This window comes from Schistocerca nitens, chromosome 4, assembly GCF_023898315.1.
Source record: "Schistocerca nitens isolate TAMUIC-IGC-003100 chromosome 4, iqSchNite1.1, whole genome shotgun sequence".
NCBI classification, from domain to species: Eukaryota; Metazoa; Arthropoda; class Insecta; order Orthoptera; family Acrididae; genus Schistocerca; species Schistocerca nitens.
In genome coordinates this window covers 913,160,112-913,180,105 of record NC_064617.1, presented here as the reverse complement: position 1 = coordinate 913,180,105, position 19,994 = coordinate 913,160,112, and the positions used below count along the sequence as shown (strand labels likewise).

At 44.3% G+C, this 19,994-nt stretch overlaps 1 protein-coding gene across 5 annotated transcripts in view; it reads left to right on the top strand.

Annotated features, from left to right (window-relative positions):
- Window positions 1–19,994, top strand: part of LOC126253494 (cytochrome P450 6k1-like) — a 482,739-nt gene that overhangs the window by 376,790 nt on the left and 85,955 nt on the right. Inside the window, exon 1 of one of the 5 annotated variants that reach the window (XM_049954870.1) lies at window positions 18,598–18,785. The exons of the other annotated variants lie outside the window; for them this stretch is intronic. The gene's annotated coding sequence lies outside the window, so the exon portion shown is untranslated. Of the gene's footprint in view, window positions 1–18,597; window positions 18,786–19,994 lie in introns of those variants that run through there. 5 annotated transcript variants of the gene reach the window in all.

The window sequence follows — 19,994 nt, the reverse complement described above, 5'->3', positions numbered from 1 at the left end:
CGTTACAAGCAAATTATTTTAACAACATGATACGAAATGTTGAGTTAAACAAGAAAATGTTTCTTCGTGAAAATGTGAGAAAATATAATCCTAATTTGATAAGCCAAATAACTAAAAAAATAAAAGTATGAAGACGATGAAATAGATACCCATGTTCGCTGGAGATCACATTTAATCAATGAAGATATCAGTTCACACAGCAGCTAACAACAGAGAGAACACAAGTACTGGAAGACATCTGAAGATGTTTGTGTTGTTCAACTCATGAATCAGAAACACTGATAGTAATGAGAATGAAGACTATGTGGAAGAATTTAAAAAAAAATGTAGTATTGGTGTTTGTCGTACACAGTACGCGACCAGCAGCACATACCTACCATCGAAATAAATCTGTCCAGGCGATAGCAGCGTCACCTGGCGAGGAAAGACTGCCGGTAGACGCGCGAACGGTGTACGTAGCATCAGTGAGTGAGCTGTCCATGTGTATAATGGGGAAGGCTCGCGACCTATCTAAGTTTGACCGAGGGCAGACTATGATGAACCAGAGGCACGGAAGAGCATTTCGGGAACTGCACAACTTGTCAGGTGTTCGAGGAGTGCTGTGGTGAGTGTCTTCAACACGTGGCGGGAAATCAAGGTGAAACCACGTCCGGAAGTCGTGGGATTGGGCGGCCGCCACTCATTGGAGCTGTCGGACGTCGTAGTACGAGGTGCATTCAAGTTCTAAGGCCTCCGATTTTTTTTCTAATTAACTACTCACCCGAAATCGATGAAACTGGCGTTACTTCTCGACGTAATCGCCCTGCAGACGTACACATTTTTCACAACGCTGACGCCACGATTCCATGGCAGCGGCGAAGGCTTCTTCAGGCGTCTGTTTTGACCACTGAAAAATTGCTGAGGCAATAGCAGCACGGTGAATGTGCGGCCACGGAGAGTGTCTTTCATTGTTGGAAAAAGCCAAAAGACACTAGGAGCCAGGTCAGGTGAGTAGGGAGCATGAGCAATCACTTCAAAGTTGTTATCACAAAGAAACTGTTGCGTAACGTTAGCTCGATGTGCGGGTGCGTTGTCTTGGTGAAACAGCACACGCGCAGCCCTTCCCGGACGTTTTTGTTGCAGTGCAGGAAGGAATTTGTTCTTGAAAACATTTTCGTAGGATGCACCTGTTACCGTAGTGCCCTTTGGAACGCAATGGGTAAGGATTACGCCCTCGCTGTCCCAGAACATGGACACCATCATTTTTTCAGCACTGGCGGTTACCCGAAATTTTTTTGGTGGCGGTGAATCTGTGTGCTTCCATTGAGCTGACTGGCGCTTTGTTTCTGGACTGAAAAATGGCATCCACGTCTCATCCATTGTCACAACCGACGAAAAGAAAGTCCCATTCCTGCTGTCGTTGCGCGTCAACATTGCTCGGCAACATGCCACGTGGGCAGCCGTGTGGTCGTCTGTCAGCATTCGTGGCACCCACCTGGATGACACTTTTCGCATTTTCAGGTCGTCATGCAGGATTGTGTGCACAGAACCCACAGAAATGTCAACTCTGGAGGCGATCTGTTCAACAGTCATTCGGCGATCCCCCAAAACAATTCTCTCCACTTTCTCGATCATGTCGTCAGACCGGCTTGTGCGAGTCCGAGGTTGTTTCGGTTTGTTGTCACACGATGTTCTGCCTTCATAAACTGTCGCACCCACGAACGCACTTTCGACACATCCATAAGTCCATCACCACATGTCTCCTTCAACTGTCGATGAATTTCAATTGGTTACACACCACGCAAATTCAGAAAACGAATGATTGCACGCTGTTCAAGTAAGGAAAACGTCGCCATTTTAAGTATTTAAAACAGTTCTCATTCTCGCCGCTGGCGGTAAAATTCCATCTGCCGTACGGTGCTGCCATCTCTGGGACGTATTGACAATGAATGCGGCCTCATTTTAAAACAATGGGCATGTTTCTATCTCTTTCCAGTCCGGAGAAAAAAAATCGGAGGCCTTAGAACTTGAATGCACCTCGTATGAACAGACTGGTAAAACAGGGCAGGGGTCGAACTGTGGCGGAACTAACATCAGACTTTAATGCTGGTCAGAGTACAAGTGTGTCTGAACACAGTGCACCAGACACTCCTAATGATGGGCCTACGCAGCTGACGACCCACGCATGTGGCAATGTTAACACCACGACCTCGCCAACTACAATTAAATTGGGCACGTGATCATCGGTGCTGGACGTTAGCACAGTGGCAGTGCGTTGGACGGTCTGATAAATCCCGGTACCATTTTCATTGTGCCGATGGGAGGGCGCTAATCCCTTTTCTCCCATGGAAACAGCTCCCTGACACGTATACTGTGGGACGGAGACAAGCTGGCGGCGGCTGCATTATGGTCTGGGGAACGTTCACGTGGGCATCCATGGGTCCAAGGCGTATCGTACACTGGTTCGGATTCTGACCGGGTAAAGAAAACTTCATTATTACTAGTCGCTAGATGAAGCCACGACCACAAGTAATCCACAGTGTAGCTGTGTATGTTCTCACATAGATAAAGCCATACATCTACATGTCTACTTGCCAGCATGTTCATCTAACTACCTTCAGAAAATTTCTCTACCGTTTCGCTATCGAACCCTTAAACCTTTCCATGTGAGCTCTGATTTATTTAATTACGATGATCATCTCTGCCTGTGTATGTGTGCATCAAAAAAATAATTTCACATTCAGAGGAGAAGATTGGTGACTGGAATTTCTTGAAAGGGTCTTCCCGCCACGAGAAACGCCTTTAATTTAATGACTGCCATCTCAACACGATTATAACATTGGCGACGCTCTCGCCCCTGTTTAGCAATAATACAAGTACAAAACGAGCTGCCCTTCTTTGAACTTCTTCGATTTCCTCCGTCGATCCTATCTGGTAAGAATCCCATACCGTGCAGCAGTACTCCGGAAAAGGATGTGTAACGGTAGTGTAGGCAGCCGCATTAGTAAATCGTTTGCATCATCTAAATGTTCTGCCGACAGAACGCAGTCACTTAGTTGAATTTACAGCCTTTAGATTTTTATGATTTATCATGTAACCGAAATTTAACGGAATCTTATATATTTAGACCAACGGCTACTTTCTGCAGTCTACAAAGTGTATGCTGGTTCTACACGTAGTTGTTATCTCTTTAAGTCTTTTTTAAATTGGTTTTGATGACTTTACTAGACGGTAAACGACAGCGTCATCTGCAAGCAATCTAAGAGGGTTGCTCATATGGTCTCCTAAATCTTTTATAAAAATTAGGAACAGCAAAGCCAACGGCCTTGCCGACTGGTAACACCGGTTCCCGTCAGATCACCGAAGTTAAGCGCTGTCGGACTGGGCTAGCACTTGGATGGGTGACCATTGTCTGCCGAGTGCTGTTGGCAAGCGGGGTGCACTCAGCCCTTGTGAGGCAAACTGAGGAGCTACTTGATTCAGAAGTAGCGGCTCCGGTCTCGTACGCTGGCGTACGGCCGGGAGAGCGGTCTGCTGACCATATACTCCTCCATATCCGCATCCAGTGACGCCTGTGGGCTGAGGATGACACGGTGGCCGGTCGGTACCGTTGGGCATTCCAAGGCCTGTTTGGAGGGAGATTAGCTTAGGAACAGCAAAAAGAGTAGGTACCAGTGATTAATACCTACGTAGTTAACACTGAGAGCATTTGCCTTACCATAGTGGTAATACCAGTTCTCGTCACATCACCGAAGTTAAGCGCTGTCGTTCTGGGCTAACAATTGGGTGGGTAACGGTCCGGGTGTGCCGTGCGCTGTGCCGTTGGCAAGTGGAGTGCTCAGTTGCTGAGGCCAGTTGAGAAGCTATTTAACTGAGAAAAGGCGGCTCCGGCTACGAAAATTGACATCGACTGGGAGAGCGATATAGTAACCACATACATGCCCCTCATATCCGCCTCCAGTGACGCCTATCGGCTGAAGATGACATGGTGGACGGTCGGTGCCGTTGCGCCTTCCAAGGTCTACTCGGACGGAGAAAGTTAAAAGTGAGAAATCAAGATCGTCGTGCTGAATGCCTCACGTATATGGTTCGCGCTCCCGGATATTTATAATGACTGGTTCCATAATTACGCCCCTACCGATATAACTACGGTAATTTTACTCATGCACGTCCTGTGCATTTATAGCTCAGGCTGCTCAAGCAGACGTGACGAGGCAGTCTATTGCCCCGTCTGTAAATACCTCAATATTAGCACTTCTGAATCCATTTCTCGCCTGGAAAATATATGGCTTGGAAAATTTCCCACCTCGAGATATCGTCAAGACTTCAATGTTATCCGTGACTGATCAAACTATGCCTCCACTGGTGCAAGTCTTGTTGTTGAAACCGTTGCATGCTCGTTCTACATGTTGTTGTAAGCTGAGTGGTGATGATATGTATTTGGATTAAAGGGCATGGAAATATTGGCAAATTCACAGGATGACTTGACTCGCAGATAACTTCAGCGCCGAGCGGAGGTTAATCCCGTACGCGCAGATAAGGAATACTCGTAATAATTGCTGACTGGCGGCAGTTACACCATCAGTATTATACTTAACGTCTACATCATAAGCCTCCTTACAGATGCGACGAACAGGAGTAGACAGCATCTTGAAGACTGAATGCAATTGCGTGGTTCTTTACTCACTATGTGATCAAAAGTATCCGGACACCTCTATGTCACACCGAGTTTATCCCTAGATGCCACGAGAGGCGGATTCAGCAGTATAAAAGCGGACAGTAAATATTGTGTTGTTAGTAGAGAAGCAGTAACAGAAAAATGAGTCTGTCAGGGGAGCCAGTAACATCGAATACAGAGGTACACACACGCGCCCGCTCGCAACGCGCAACAGATCCATCGGAAACATTTCATTCCTACAGATGCTCACGTCGACCGTTTCGATTGTGAGGTGGAAACGTGAAGGAACAGTCAGGTAGCAGTAGGCGGCCGAGACCCAAGCAGTAACAGGGAAGTAACCGACATTGTGACTTTTACGAGTTCCTAACCAGCAGCGAATTTTATAATATCATCTGTGTGCTTTAATAGTTTCGTTTCTTCAGTTACTGCATGTTTGTTTAAAATCTAATAGCAACACTTCTTTCGTTTTCGCTTGCGTCGGAAAGTAAACCGATTTTTATGACATATTACAAGTTTCTAATCAGGGGCGAATTATTTAGTTTCACCTGAGTGCTTCGGTAGTTAGGTTTTTGAATATCTGCGTATTAATCTAATTTATTAGACATAGTTCCTGCGTTTGCGCAGCACGTGCCGATAGTCCGTTTATCTGCATAGTTTACTTTTCCACGGTCTTAAGTATGGACAGGGACTGCGATTGTTGTGTGCTGATGCGATCCGAGTTGGTGACACTTCGCTCTCAGCTTCAGGCTGTGATGGCTTAGGTTACACAGCTTGAGCCTGCAGTGGATGGGCACCACTGTTGTGGGCCGGCCGTTGGGATCCAATGGACGTCCAGCACGTCAGAGTCCTCCGATCGGTCCTCACCGGAGGCCAGCCCAGTTACTGCTCCCACTGAGGCTGACCCCTCACCTGTGGTCGAGTGGGAGGTCGCCCCGGGGCGAAGCAGGCGGCGAAAGACTTTCCAGGCCGCCGCGCGTAAGACCTCCGCGGTTAGTCTGACAAACAGCTTCCAGGCGCTGTCTGTGGCTGACACTGTCGCTGAGCCAGATGCTGTCGTTGTCCTGCGTCAGAGGAAACCTCTCAGCATGAAAGATCCGGACAATCACAGACGGTGCTCCAATGTTAGGCGCGTTATGGGGCCCTTTAGGGACATGGCTACCAAGAAGGGAAAGAAAACCAATGTGCACTCCGTGTGCATACCGGGTGGAGTCATTCCAGATGTGGAGAGGGTCCTCCAGGATGCCATGAAGAGCACAGGGTGCAGCCAGCTGCAGGTGGTTGCTCACGTCTGTGCCAATGATGTGTGTCACTTTAGATCAGAAGAGATTCTCTCTGGTTTCGAGCGGCTAACAGAAGTGGTTAAGGCTGCCAGTCGTATTTGCAAGATGAAAGCAGAGCTGACCATTTGCAGCATAGTCGACACGACCGATTGCGAACCTCTGGAACAGAGCCGATTGGAGGGTCTGAATCAGAGGCTCAGACGGTTCAGCGACCGCGTAAGCTGCAGATTCCTCGACTTGCGCCAAACGGTGGTTGGGTTTCGGGCTCCGCTGAATAGGTCAGATGTCCACTATACGCAGGAGGCGGCTACACGGGTAGCAGGGGCTGTGTACCGTGGACTGGGTGGTTTCTGAGGTTAGAGGGTCTGGGGGAAAAAGAAACAAGAAAGGGCTTCAGTCACCGGAATAAAATAATAATTGGATCCTTTTACCGACTTCCCAATTCAGATGATACAGTTGCTGAAAGGTTCAAAGAAAACTTGAGTTTGATTTCAAACACGAACCCAACTCTTACGATTATAGTTGGTGGTGACTTTAATGCACCCTCGACATGTTGGAGAAAATACATGTTTAATTCCGGAGATACGCATAAAACATCATCCTAAATTGTGCTAAACGCATTCTCTGAAAATTATTTCATGCAGTTAATTCATGAGCCCACGCGAATTGTAAAAGGTTGTGAAAACACACTTGACTTCTAAGCGACAAATAATCCTGAGTTAATAACGAGCATCAAAACGGATACAGGGATTAGTGAACACAGGGTTGTCGTATAGAGATTTAATATTGTAACCTGCAAACCCTTCAAAAATAAACGAAAAATTACCTATTCAAAAAAGCAGAGAGAAATTCATTTGCCGCGCGGGGTAGCCGAGCAGTCTGGGCGCCTTGTCATTGTCCCCGCGGCTCCCTCTGTCGGAGGTTCGAGTCCTCCCTCGGACATGGGCGTGTGTGTTATCCTTAGCGTAAGTTAGTTAGATTAAGTAGAGTGTAAGATTGGGGACCGATGACCTCAGCAGTTTGGTCCCATAAGATCTTACCACAAATTTCCAATTTTTCCAGTAATTCACTTGACGCCTTCCTGGGAGACAATCTCCACCGCTTCCAAATTAATAATATAAGTGTAGTCCAGATGTGACTTTAATTCAAAGAAATAGTATCGGCAGCAATTGAGACTCTGGGGAGGCCAGTCTGTTTAAGGAGTGTTACTGTCCACAAAGCATCGCCTCCCAGATGTTACTTTATGAAACGGTGCACTGTCATGCTGATCGTCTCCGAAGTGCTGTTATTTCAGTGATTATAATACAGCGTTCAAATTTTTAAAGAATTTGGTACGATGAGACTACTTGCCAGGACGACGTTGCACGCTCTATGGAGTGGACCGCATGCACCGATTCTGACGCCAGGTGTGTCATAAAGCCGTTGCTCTGATTTACTCAGTACACAATGCACTTAGCGACTTCTATATCGCAGTAACGGGACCACGCGCTTAACGTTAAAACCACCTTGATGCGATTACAGTATTTCTTCCGTGCTTCACTGTTGGCGCTACACCCTGATGGCCTATAAAGTTCTCCAGCCATTTGCATACTCAAACCATCCCATCGAATTGCCACAGCATGTAGCGTGATTCATCACTCCAGATCACTCGTTCCCAGTCATCCATTGTCCAGTGTCGTCACCCTTTACACCATATGAAGCGTCACTTAGCACTGATTGCAGAAATGTGTGGTTTATGGGGAGTTCCTCGACCAGTGTACCCCGCTGTTTTAACTACCTACGCAACGCACAGTCATTGTGTACCTGGCCTACTGGTTGCACTTTGGAACTCACTAGTACTTTCTTCCTCGGATTTCACTTGATTATTTATAAACATCCTCCTCAACGCTCGAAGGTCCCTATCTGTCAGCACGTGAGTTCTGCCTGCTTTCCGTTTAGCTATGGTTTGTTCCCCCGCGTTTACGTTTCACATTCACATCAACAACAGCCAACTTTAGTAGCTTTAGAAGGGTTTAAATGTCTTGATGGGTATTTTACTCAGGGGACATCAATGATTAGTCCACGTCCGAAGTCACTGAGCTCTCCTGATCGACCCATTCTGCTGCCAGTTCTTCTCTACTAACAGCACAATACTAAAATGGTTCAAATGGCTCTAAGCACTATGGGACTTAACAGCTGAGGTCATCATTCCCCTAGAACTTAGAACTACTTAAATCTAACTAACCTAAGGACATCAAACACATCCATGCCCGAGACAGGATTGGAACCTGCGACCGTAGTAACAGCGCGGTTCCGGACTGAAACGCCTAGAACCGTTCAGCCACAACGGCCGGCTAGCACAATACTACCCCCCTCCTTTTATACTGGTGGATCCTCCTCTCTTGACATCTAGTGATCTATTACACATTGCATAGAGGTGTCCGGATACTTTTGAACAAATAGTGTGTGTGCAGAGTGCTTTAGTTTGTCCTGAAATAATGAAATCTGAACTGCTATTCTTCTAATGCTATAACGTTACTGTTACATTCTGTTACTTCCCCAGTTTCTAAACAGACACTAGTGGCTTAAATAAGATTCAAGCTACTATCACATCAAAACAAGAACAGTGCTCAAAACGCGATTAATATAATCTGACTTTGAAGCTTCGTGTGAAACTGTATGTTGAAAATGAGCATCCGGTTTTCTACATTGACGCTTAGAAAAGTTTTGATGGGAAAACAAGATACAGATAACACAATACTTTCGTTCTGTATGCATCACAAGTCTAAAAACTTCGACTGGTATATGGACACTTTCGTTTCCACTCAACTAATTCCGAATTCTAGAAAGCGTTGCAATGAACTAACCTAACAATCACGATCAAAGTTTTATGCTTTTAGCCACACCACGATTTTGATAAAAGAACTGAGAGAGGAATGTTGATACCAGTTGTTAGAATTATCGCATGCTAGCGACCCGTCCCGCCTTCGAACGGGTAGCATTAAATAACTACGACCGGGCTAATGGGCGTGGCGGTAATAAATTATACACAGGAATCTTGCTTCTAAATCAGTATATTAGTGAAATCGCTACAGTACTTCCTGACATTAGCTTGGACACACAGACATTGTGGGACATCCACAACTGTTCTGCAACATGTTCATGGTAAACAAATCCGCCACAGTTGTAAATTACTTTTACTGACCGAAATCTCACATGACAGAAGTCGCAATACGTACCACAGTTTCGGGCTGTTAGCCCCAGCATCATGTTCATCGGAAAACAATAGTTGTAACCTACTTCTTTAAACAGTTAAAAAATTTAAAAAATTAAAATTTAGAAACTAGAACAATCATTTGAAATGGATAAAAAATAGCTTACCTAGCAACAGCAAAATGTGGTTCCATGCCCACACAACGAGTAGGCAAACATCTATCGTGGGTGGACCACCATAAGAGCATTGCAAATGATAGCTGCAAGGAACCCCAACCTTCAAGCGCGGCCTGGAAAAATGTCTCTTGTCCTAAAATTGCCACCAGTTATTCATGCTGTCTACAAAAATAAAGCCACCGTAGGACATTGGGTGGAAGTCACAGGCTGAACCAAAGTTGAACTAAATAGAGACCCTGCCTGCCAAAAACAAATCTATATAATTGTATAAAGAAGAGTATCCGTTTGTTGGTAATTCATACAAATCTACAGTTTTATTCAGATCTTGATGAAATTTTGCACACTTAACCTTCAAGAGAAGAGGAAGATCACTGTCGACATACGAGTTTTTAATCTGTGTGGAAACATATGGATAGGAAATGTATAAAGGGGAAAGATTGTTACCAAAACTCTCTAAAAATTCTTGGCCGATTTACTTCATATTTCTAGACGATGCTTGAATGAACATTGGGTCAGACGTAGGCTAGTTTTTTAAATATACAAAATACATAAATATATACGTTAAATATATAGAGGAGAAACGTACTTGACCCATTTACTTCAATTTCTTAGCCGATTTACTTCAAATTTCTACATTCAGTTCAAACAATGAAGAACACTACCGAAAAATTAGAAACTCAACAAACAAAATATGTCCTGGTAAACTGACCGCAATTCCTATCGCGAGAATAAATTACAGGGGCAATACCCGTCTTGAAGAGAGTACCATCAGATGCCACTAGATCACACGGAGAGGGAAAGCTCGAGAATTTGTTACAATGACATACACCCTAGAAGATATTTCAATCCGTGTTTCGCAGTTAAATCCACAGTGTCATACAAACGTTGAGGTAGGTCGTGGATATAGTACCAATAAAAGTCATTATATCGCGGGTCGATCGAAAGATCGTACAGATCGTACAGAATTGCCGAAATGTGACGTAAACTGTTCGAACAATTCTAGCCGTGCCAAACCATAGCCCTACTTGTAACAGTGAAAGCGGAGTTGAAACAATAGAAGACGAATCCTCCAAAAAAACAAAATGAGATACTTGTTGCAAAATGTAATAAAAGATGGTGGAGCTAATCATCTTTCCTTACAGGTGAAGAAGTATTCACTGCATTCCGCTGACACAGTGACTCAAATATGCCCTTCGATTGCAAGCGATTACAATTTCCTGTGCAGTACGTTTCGCTATGAGGATCAACAAGGCTCAAGACCACTCACTTTGAGTGACAGGTATTAAACGTCCCGGCAATGCCGGGCACTGCAGCTAGTCAACTATAAACCTGATATGGGTAACCACGAGGAAAAGGCGGAAACGTTCGAGGACAACAGTTGCTGATACCCATGTAGCTACGGCAAGAGGACTGAGAAGTAACGCTGCGGGATTTATTTGTGGTAAACACCATGAAGAGGCCGCATAACACGACATCAAGTACAAGTACTTACGAATGCCGAAAAAAATACGAAATAAGTATAGGTAATAATCGAAAGTAATGGCAGTCGAGTACGAGAGATGTACGCCATAACAAGCAAACAAATGTCGCTCAATGTCCATCGCCACTTCGGCGACATATCCCAATTATCCAATTGGAGAGAGAGGACCTACAGTTTGGTTTGGAATCCGAACTACGTGTCCTTTCTGTCAAATCTCCACCTGTTGAGTGGTGAATGCTAGGTTAAAAGAACAGACCTAGAATATAACAGGCCAGGAGACAATTTATTTGTATGAAGAAAACTTCTCATTCTGATAATGTGAATATGAATGATTCTTGCTACTTGATCTCCATTTTTCTGTAGGGATTCAAAAGCTGAATCCATGAACAATATCTAGAGACAAGAATTGATGCTTTTCAAACATATATGTGTCGCTGTTTCTTTCGCATACCTTGAGTGTTGAAAATTTCAAACGAAGATGTCCTTCATCGGATGAAAAAGCAAAAGGAACTATTGCTCACTATAAAACAAAGGGAAACTCAATACCTATGGCGGCACATTACAAGAGGCGAGCAATACCACTTGCTATAATTTGTCATTGAATGGAAAATACAAGGGAAAACGTTCCGTTCGAAGATGAAGGAACTCGTGTCTGAAGGTCGTGTGGAGATAGTACAACTGCTCGACACTTCGTCGATGCTGCAACATCACACCCAGGTTTTGCTGACTACGTGGACCGCCGACCTCCGTCAGGAAAAGGTGCCCTGAGAAGAAAATGAAGAAAAATCCATCGTCCGACCAGGATTCTACATCACGATCTTTCGATCTCCATATACGCTTTATTGCTAGACCACCAGGCCCAAGATAAATTCTGGTCACGCTCTGCAGCTCTCTGGAGTTTCGGCGGTTGTTTACCTTACTGGTTTTCCAGCCAGATGCTGCCTTCTCTGCTGCTCTCCAGCTCTTACCTCTCATCTTTGCCACGTGATGTCACTCCAAATGCCAATTAAATGAGAAACAGTAGACAATACACACACTCGTCATTACTTAGCGGTAATCAATTATATACATAAAGCTAAATCCGTCTGTCTATCACTAAAATCGTATCAAAATCCATAAAGTAGTTCTGAGAGTAGCGTGAGCATACAGGCCGAAGCCGTTGTAAGTAGGCTGTTTATGTTTTCTTATTGGCAACGTTACGTAGCGCTCTGTATGAAAATCACTGGCTGTGCTGTGTGCAGTCTGTGGCTAGTTTGCATTGTTGTCTGCCATTTTAGTGTTGGGCTCGACAGAACAGCGCGTAGCATTGCGCAGTTGGAGGTGAGCCGCCAACAGTGGTGGATGTGGGGAGAGAGATGGCGGAGTTTTGAAATTTGTAAGACTGGATGTCATGAACTGCTATATACATTATGACTTTTGAACACTATTGAGGTAAATACATTGTTTGTTCTCTATCAAAATCTTTCATTTGCTAACTATACCTATTAATAGTTAGTGCCTTCAGTAGTTTGAATCTTTTATTTAGCTGGCAGTAGTGGCGCTCGCTGTATTGCAGTACTTCGAGTAACGAAGATTTTTGTGAGGTAAGTGATTTGTGAAAGGTATAGGTTAATGTTAGTCAGGGCCATTCTTTTGTAGGGATTATTGAAAGCCAGACTGCGTTGCGCTAAAAATATTGTGTGTCAGTTTAAGGACAGTCATGTATAATTGTTTTAAGGGGACGTTTCATAAATTTATGTGTATCGAAGGTCAAGTCTTTACCATCAAAACTATGATACTATAATCTCTAAAAGCGATCAAGACTAAATATAAATAAGAATAGTAAAATAGTAAGGTTAGTTCCTGTGCAATGGTGTCCTCTTAAGATGTACCTCCATATCACTGGCAACTGGTTAAACAGACTAAAATGAAGTGGCGTCTGCTAACTTGAGTATTGGCAGCGCCATACTAACAACCATCCATGTGCATGGCCCGTATATCTTCAAGAAAGCCACGCTCTGAAGACAAAAACTGACTTATGTTTTTATAGATATGAGTGCTGTCTGACGCCATTCACGATGAGTCAGCTGGGATTTATTACATGAGTAATTCGGGTGAAAGGAATGGGAAGGGTACTGGGTGGCAAATGAATGGGAAGGAAATAAGGATTTCCGCCTGCACAAGGCACTGCGGCAAACCAACGGCGAGAGTTGAAAATTTCTGGTAAACTAGTGTAACCTCGTCATTAAATTTGTTTTGGTATGAAATTTAGTCCAACTTTATCTACCATTCTATAAAAGTCTACGTATTACCAAAAATATGTATTCACAAACTGTTATCCAGCTTACACTCGTATGCTAACCTTTGACTAAAAAGAACCTAATTTGAAGTGAACTGTAACTGATCTGAATGCAGCTTGCTTTGTATTAAACGCGCAACAGAAATAAAACAATTATCTGGTCCTTATCAAAATTTCCACTTATCTCTCGTCTTGACAACATTGTTGCAGATTTCTCGAAAGCTCAACATGCCGGCCGGAGTGGCAGAGCGGTTCTAGGCGCTACAGTCTGGAACCGCGCGACCACTACGGTCGCAGGTTCGAATCCTGCCTCGGGCATGGATGTGTGTGATGTCCTTAGGTTAGGTAGGTTTAAGTAGTTCTAAGTTCTAGGGGACAGATGACCTCAGACGTTAAGTTCCATAGTGCTCAGAGAAATTTGAACCATTTGAAAGCACAACAGTAAACAGCAAGCAGGCAGCGGCTAAGCTACATTTCTGTTTCTAAATGATATACCAGAACTGTTGCATGAGGTAATGCGTAATGATAAACAGTGAGTTGGGGAGAGTAACTATTGCTATTGAATGATATTCCAAGACAACGATTTTAGATGAAAGTATATAATCAAAAAAAGACAGAGTAAAAGCTCGCATAATCTTCACACACAACACTTTTCTCAACAATACTATGCTCAGCAAAGTGAAGAGAGATTTAGAAAGGGTACAACGTTAACAGAGAATTTCCATAAAAAACCAAATAGCTTAATCAGTTAAAATGTTACTGCATGACTCAGGGAAGCGAAGCGGTGGAGGAGGGGGGGGGGGGATGTATTTCTCTCAGCTCTGAGAAAGTTAACTGAGTGACAGTAATCATTCCGACAAATTAGATAGGCAGTGCTGCAGTCTTACCTCGTACTTCGTCTCTTTAAAATCAGTCACATTACTCAAAATATAGATTCCTTTCGCTTTCGTTGTATATATCATATACATCCTTGCTCATTTCTTCAACTAACAGATACAATCACAAGTCCACACAGGTGCTACTAAATACGTCCATCACCTACCACGCTTAAATTAAAAAAGTATCAGACTGCTCAGATGCAAAGACTGTGCCACGGCGAGACCAAAGACTGTTTAACAGTAACATCAATTGCTCGGTCTCTGATGTGCACATCGGTGACACGCAAAAACCAAATGGCATGACCACCTTACACTGTGACTCGGAACCGGATGCTCCGCTTCTCTAGAAAGGTTATCTTAGCCGCTTCGGCCATCCGGACACGCTTTCCATCAGACCCAATTACCGAGCTACTCGGCGCTCCAACGACAACGACCCCCGCCCGTTAAACCCCTACTCGCAGATTTATGATTGCCTTAGGAGTTCGGAAGTTGGTGGTGCATCAGCAGTGAAACTTTTTCATCAAAGAACACAGTATGTTACATTGAGGCGACAAAGGTCATGGGATAGCGCTATGCACATATACAGATGACGGTAATATCGTGTACGCAAGGCACAAAAGGGCGGAGCATTGTCGGTGCTCTCATTTGCACTCACATCTTTCATGGGGAAAGGTTCCTGACGTGACGATGGCCGCACGTTGATAATAAACAGACTTTGAACGCGGAATGGTAGTTGGAGCTAGAGGCGTGGGACATTCCATTTCCGAAGTTGTTAGGGAAGTCAACATTCCAAGATCTAGAGCGTCAAGACATGCTGAGAATATCAAATTTCAGACATTACCTCTCACCACGGACGGAGCGGTGGCCGAAGGCTTTCGGTTAACTACCGAAAGCAGTAGTGTTTAAGTAGAGTTGTCAGTGCTAGCAGACAAGCAACATTGCGTGAAATAATGTGGGGCGTACGACGTAAGCGGAGATGGTAGGATTCGAGTGAGGCGCCGACCCACGAAGCTATGGACACAAGTTGTCAACAAGACACTGTGCAAGCTGGTGGTGCTCCATATGATGTGAGTTCTACATCTACATCTACATCTACATTTATACTCGGCAAGCGACCCAACGGTGTGTGGCGGAGGGCACTTTACGTGCCACTGTCATTACCTCCCTTTACTGTTCCAGTCGCGTATGGTTCGCGGGAAGAACGACTGCCGGAAAGCCTCCGTGCGCTCTCGAATCTCTCTAATTTTACACTCGTGATCTCCTCGGGAGGTATAAGTAGGGGGAAGCAATATATTCGATACCTCATCCAGAAACGCACACTCTCGAAAGCTGGACAGCAAGCTACACCGCGATGCAGAGCGCCTCTCTTGCAGAGTCTGCCACTTGAGTTCGCTAATCATTTCCGTAACGCTATCACGCTTACCAAATAACCCTGTGACGAAACGCGCCGCCCTTCTTTGGATCTTCTCTATCTCCTCTGTGAACCCGACTTGGTACAGATCCCACGTTGATGAGCAATACTCAAGTATAGGTCGAACGAGTATTTTGTAAGCCACCTCCTTTGTTGATGGACTACATTTTCTAAGGACTCTCCCAATGAATCTCAACCTCGTACCCGCCTTACCAACAATTAATTTTATGTGATTATTCCACTTCAAATCGTTCCGTACGCATAGTCCCAGATATTTTACAGAAGTAACTGCTACCAGTGTTTGTTCCGCTATCATATAATCACACAATAAAGGATCCTTCTTTCTATGTATTCGCAATACATTACATTAGCCACTCCCTGCACCAAGTGCCTATCCGCTGCAGATCTTCCTGCATTTCACTGCAATTTTGTAATGCTGCAACTTTTCTGTATACTACAGCATCACCCTCGAGAAGCCGCATGGAACTTCCGACACTATCTACTAGGTCATTTATATATATTGTGAAAAGCAATGGTCCCATAACACTCCCCTGTGGCACGCCAGAGGTTACTTTAACGTCTATAGACGCTCTCCATTGAGAACAACGGGCTGCGTTCTGTTTGCTAAAAACTCTTCAATCCAGCCACACAGCTGGTCTGATATTCCGTAGGCTCTTACTTTGTTTATCAGGCGACAGTGCGGAACTGTATCGAACGCCTTCCGGAAGTCAAGGAAAATGGCATCTACCTGGGAGCCTGTATCTAATATTTTCTGGGTCTCATGAACAAATAAAGGGAGTTGGGGAATGAGATTTTCACTCTGCAGCGGAGTGTGCGAAGATATGAAACTTCCTGGCAGATTAAAACTGTGTGCCCGACCGAGACTCGAACTCGGGACCTCTTTGCCTTTCGCGGGCGAGTGCTCTAACATCTGAGCTACCGAAGCACGACTCACGCCCCGTTCTCACAGCTTTACTTCTGCCAGTATCTCGTCTCCTGCCTTCAAAACTTTACAGAAGCTCTCCTGCGAACCTTGCAGAACTAGCACTCCTGAAAGAAAGGATATTGCGGAGACATGGCTTAGCCACAGCCTGGGGGATGTTTACAGAATGAGATTTTCACTCCCGAGTTCGAGTCTCGGTCGGGCACACAGTTTTAATCTGCCAGGAAGTTTCAAAGCGAGTTGGGTCTCACACGATCGCTGTTTCCGGAATCCATGTTGATTCCTTCAGAGTAGATTCTGGGTTTTCAGAAATGACATGATACGCGAGCAAAAAAAAAAAAATCTAAAATTCTACATGCACCAGACTGTGTCTCCTGGTCCAACTGAAACGATCATTGACTGGAAATGGCTATGTTCGGCTACATCGAGACCATTTGCAGCCATCCATTAACTTCATGTTCCCAAACAACCATGAAATTTTTTATGGATGACGGTGCGTCATGTCACCGAACCACAGTTGTTCGCAATTGGTTTGAGGAACATTCTCAACAATTAGAGAGAATGATTTTCCCATTCAGATCGTCGGACATGATTCCATCGAACATTTATGGGACATAATCGGGAGGTCAGTTCGTGCACAAAATCCTGCACTGGCAACATTTTCGCAATTATGGACGGCTATAGAGGCAGCGTGGCTTAATATTTCTGCAGGGAACATACAACGACTTGTTGAATCCACGCCACGTGTAGTTGCTGCATTACGCCAGGCAAATTTTGGACTGACACGATATTAAGAAACATTCCATCAAGAACATTGAAAATCAAAGATAAATGCCTGCGAATACGCTCAGCGCTCTTACACTCACAGCATTACTAGTATCCTGAGAATTACCAATGTTAATAGCAAGCTGGAATGCAGCGGACGCATTTCAGCGAGAACCGAAATGCAGAGAACAGAGTTGAGATTCTTTGTAAAATCAAGGCACTGTTGTAAACCGCCATGGCGAAAATTTTGATCTCAGGAAAGCTTAAGTCATTAATACTAACGAATCACTGTTAGATTTATTCGAACTTACGTTGGGAAAGTATTGTCTGAAGAATAAAAACTGATTTATATGCAAAAAGGAACGTGTTGATGATTATTTTTATCTAAACCTTAATTCCTTTTTACGAAGCACTGCGATGTCCTATAGATCGTTCGGATTAATGCCAATTGGATTAGTAGCATGCACCTGCAGACATGGTCAGTTTTATTTCGAAGAATACTATTATTCTTTTCTGGATGGGTTAATGAATTCGAGGACCTACCATCTAGTTTTCATTAACTACGCTGTCATACCAATCGACCGATTCCGGAAGGTTCATAGCGAGAGATTAACGACTTTAACCAGGTTTCAGCTTTAGCCGAAAAGTTGCAGCTCCACTGACGAATCAACTACATTCTCCAGGAAGCTGTATAACCACTGCATTATTCAAAGTATAGCAGAGAATTTTACCCGTTCAGGATACTAAACTCAAGAAGGAAAAAACTACTATGGCAACTACAAGCCTTCTGAATGTTCCAAGAGTTACGTCCCTGAATACAGTTGAATCGTTATGCAAAGAACTTCAAGTATGATTCTATATCTGGCACTTAATACTCTTCGTGAGATTATTGTCGATCAGTATAAAGTTATTTCAAGTTAGCGTCCATTTCTTTACTATCATTCCTTTTGAGAAGGATGGTGTAGGTCATGTAACTCATGAGACACTGGATGAACTGTGGAAAAAACAAAATTTAGGACACAACTTGACTAGAAGAAGGGGTCTATTGAAATGACACATCCTGAGGCATCAAGGAATAGTCAGTTTGCTGAGAGAGGGAGGTGTAGGAGAAAATCCTAGATGCGACCAAGGCCTCACTAGAGCTAGCATGTTGAAATGAATGTAAGTTGTCTGTGCATAGGCTTCGACTGCCGTAGTTTGTTAGTAAATAGTTTTTGCGGGTCTGGTTCCGCGCCGTGTTTTAAAATAACTGTCAGTCAATAAAACCGATATTTCCGCCAGAGTTGCAGTCGAACTTCCTCTGCGACTGCTCGTGGGTATAGGCAGGCACAGTTACGCAGAGTCGAGGAGTCTTGCACTGGATAGTACTGCATCATGTCAGTCTCCAGACTAAGGCAGTAATAGTAATGACGCAACGAAATGTGAGATAACGTGTTTATCGCAGATTCTCCTCGTTGGCCAGAGATAAGTTGTGTAGGAAGCTGACCTGGGTGTGCCGCCTTTATCTCAGTGTGCTTCTGACGCGTCACAGCCTGTGCCGCGTCCTCAGAGACTTAAATACGGCGTCGTAGCGACGCGGCTGCAGTTTCACCACACACCGGCTTCTGACAGCTTCGGAAGAAGTTCAGCACCTGAGGAGTGCAGCCTACTAGCTGCCTGTGGTAGAAGCTGCTTTCCTTCTGGCTTTTCATTGGAGCAAATACCGAGGAACCTTGACGTTACAGGTCAGCAGTTTCTTTTATTGTCCTTCACACTTTGTTTCAGTATGTTATTTGTGTAGCCTGGGCTGTCGTTTTTATTCTGTTTACACCTTATTTTTATTAGTCTTCTGGCTGGTTTGATGCAGCTTGCCATTATTTTCTCTCCTTGGCAAACCTCCTCAGTTATTTGTTGTACATTAATTTCTGGCATTTCCTACATTTGTTTTCCATCTTCAGGTACCCCTTATAATGTGGTAGCTATTCCCGAACGTCTCAAAACATATCCTATCATCCTCTCCCTTCTCAAAGTTAGTATTTTCCACATATTCCGTTCCTCGTCAACTCCTCGTTTTCCATCTTATTTTTCAGCACCCTTGTGCAACATCTCACCTCAAACACTTCATTTACATCTGTATCTACATACATACTCCACAAACCACTTGCTTTGCGGAGGGTACCCTTTACTCTAATTTCTCGTATCTTATCTTCGTGGTCCTTAGGCGAAATATACGTTGGTTGTAGGGTCGCTCTGCAGGCAGCTTCAAATGCCTGTGCTCTATATTTTCTCAATAGGGTTCCTCGAAAAGAACGTTGCCTTCTTTCCAGGGATTCCCATCTGGGATCCCAAAGCATATCTGTAACACTTTCGTGTTGTTCTAACCCACCGGCGTGTTATTCGGACCTCACGGTAAGAAATCTTGCAGCCCGCCTCTGAATTGCTTCCACCTGGTGTGGAGTCCAAACACTCAAGCAGTACCCGAGACTAGGTCGCACCAGCATCTTACAAGCGGCCTCCTTCACAGATGAACTACACTTTCCTAAAACTCTCCCAATAAACCGTAATTAGCCACTCGCCTTTCGTATCACAATTCTCACATCCATCTTCTTCGTTTCAAGCACTACAGCTAAGATGCAAGATGGTTAAAATTTGCTGTATTATTGGCGGAGACCATCAGTGAGTTATTATTTTTAGCGACGTAACAATAAGACCATCAGCCGTATTTACTGGCTCGTTTATATTCACCCGGTTTTAGTAATACAATACACAATCTTCGAGCCCGTCTATGACTCTGGATGATCACGCTGATATCGGAACTCATCAGCATACTTTTTGTAGAAAGTCCAGAAGTCATCGCCGTCCGCAAAATTCCACATAACTTCTTTTCGTCAGTGGTGTGTATGGCGGCAGAACATCACCTCAACAATTGAGAACCATAAGTGCCCAAGGAAAAC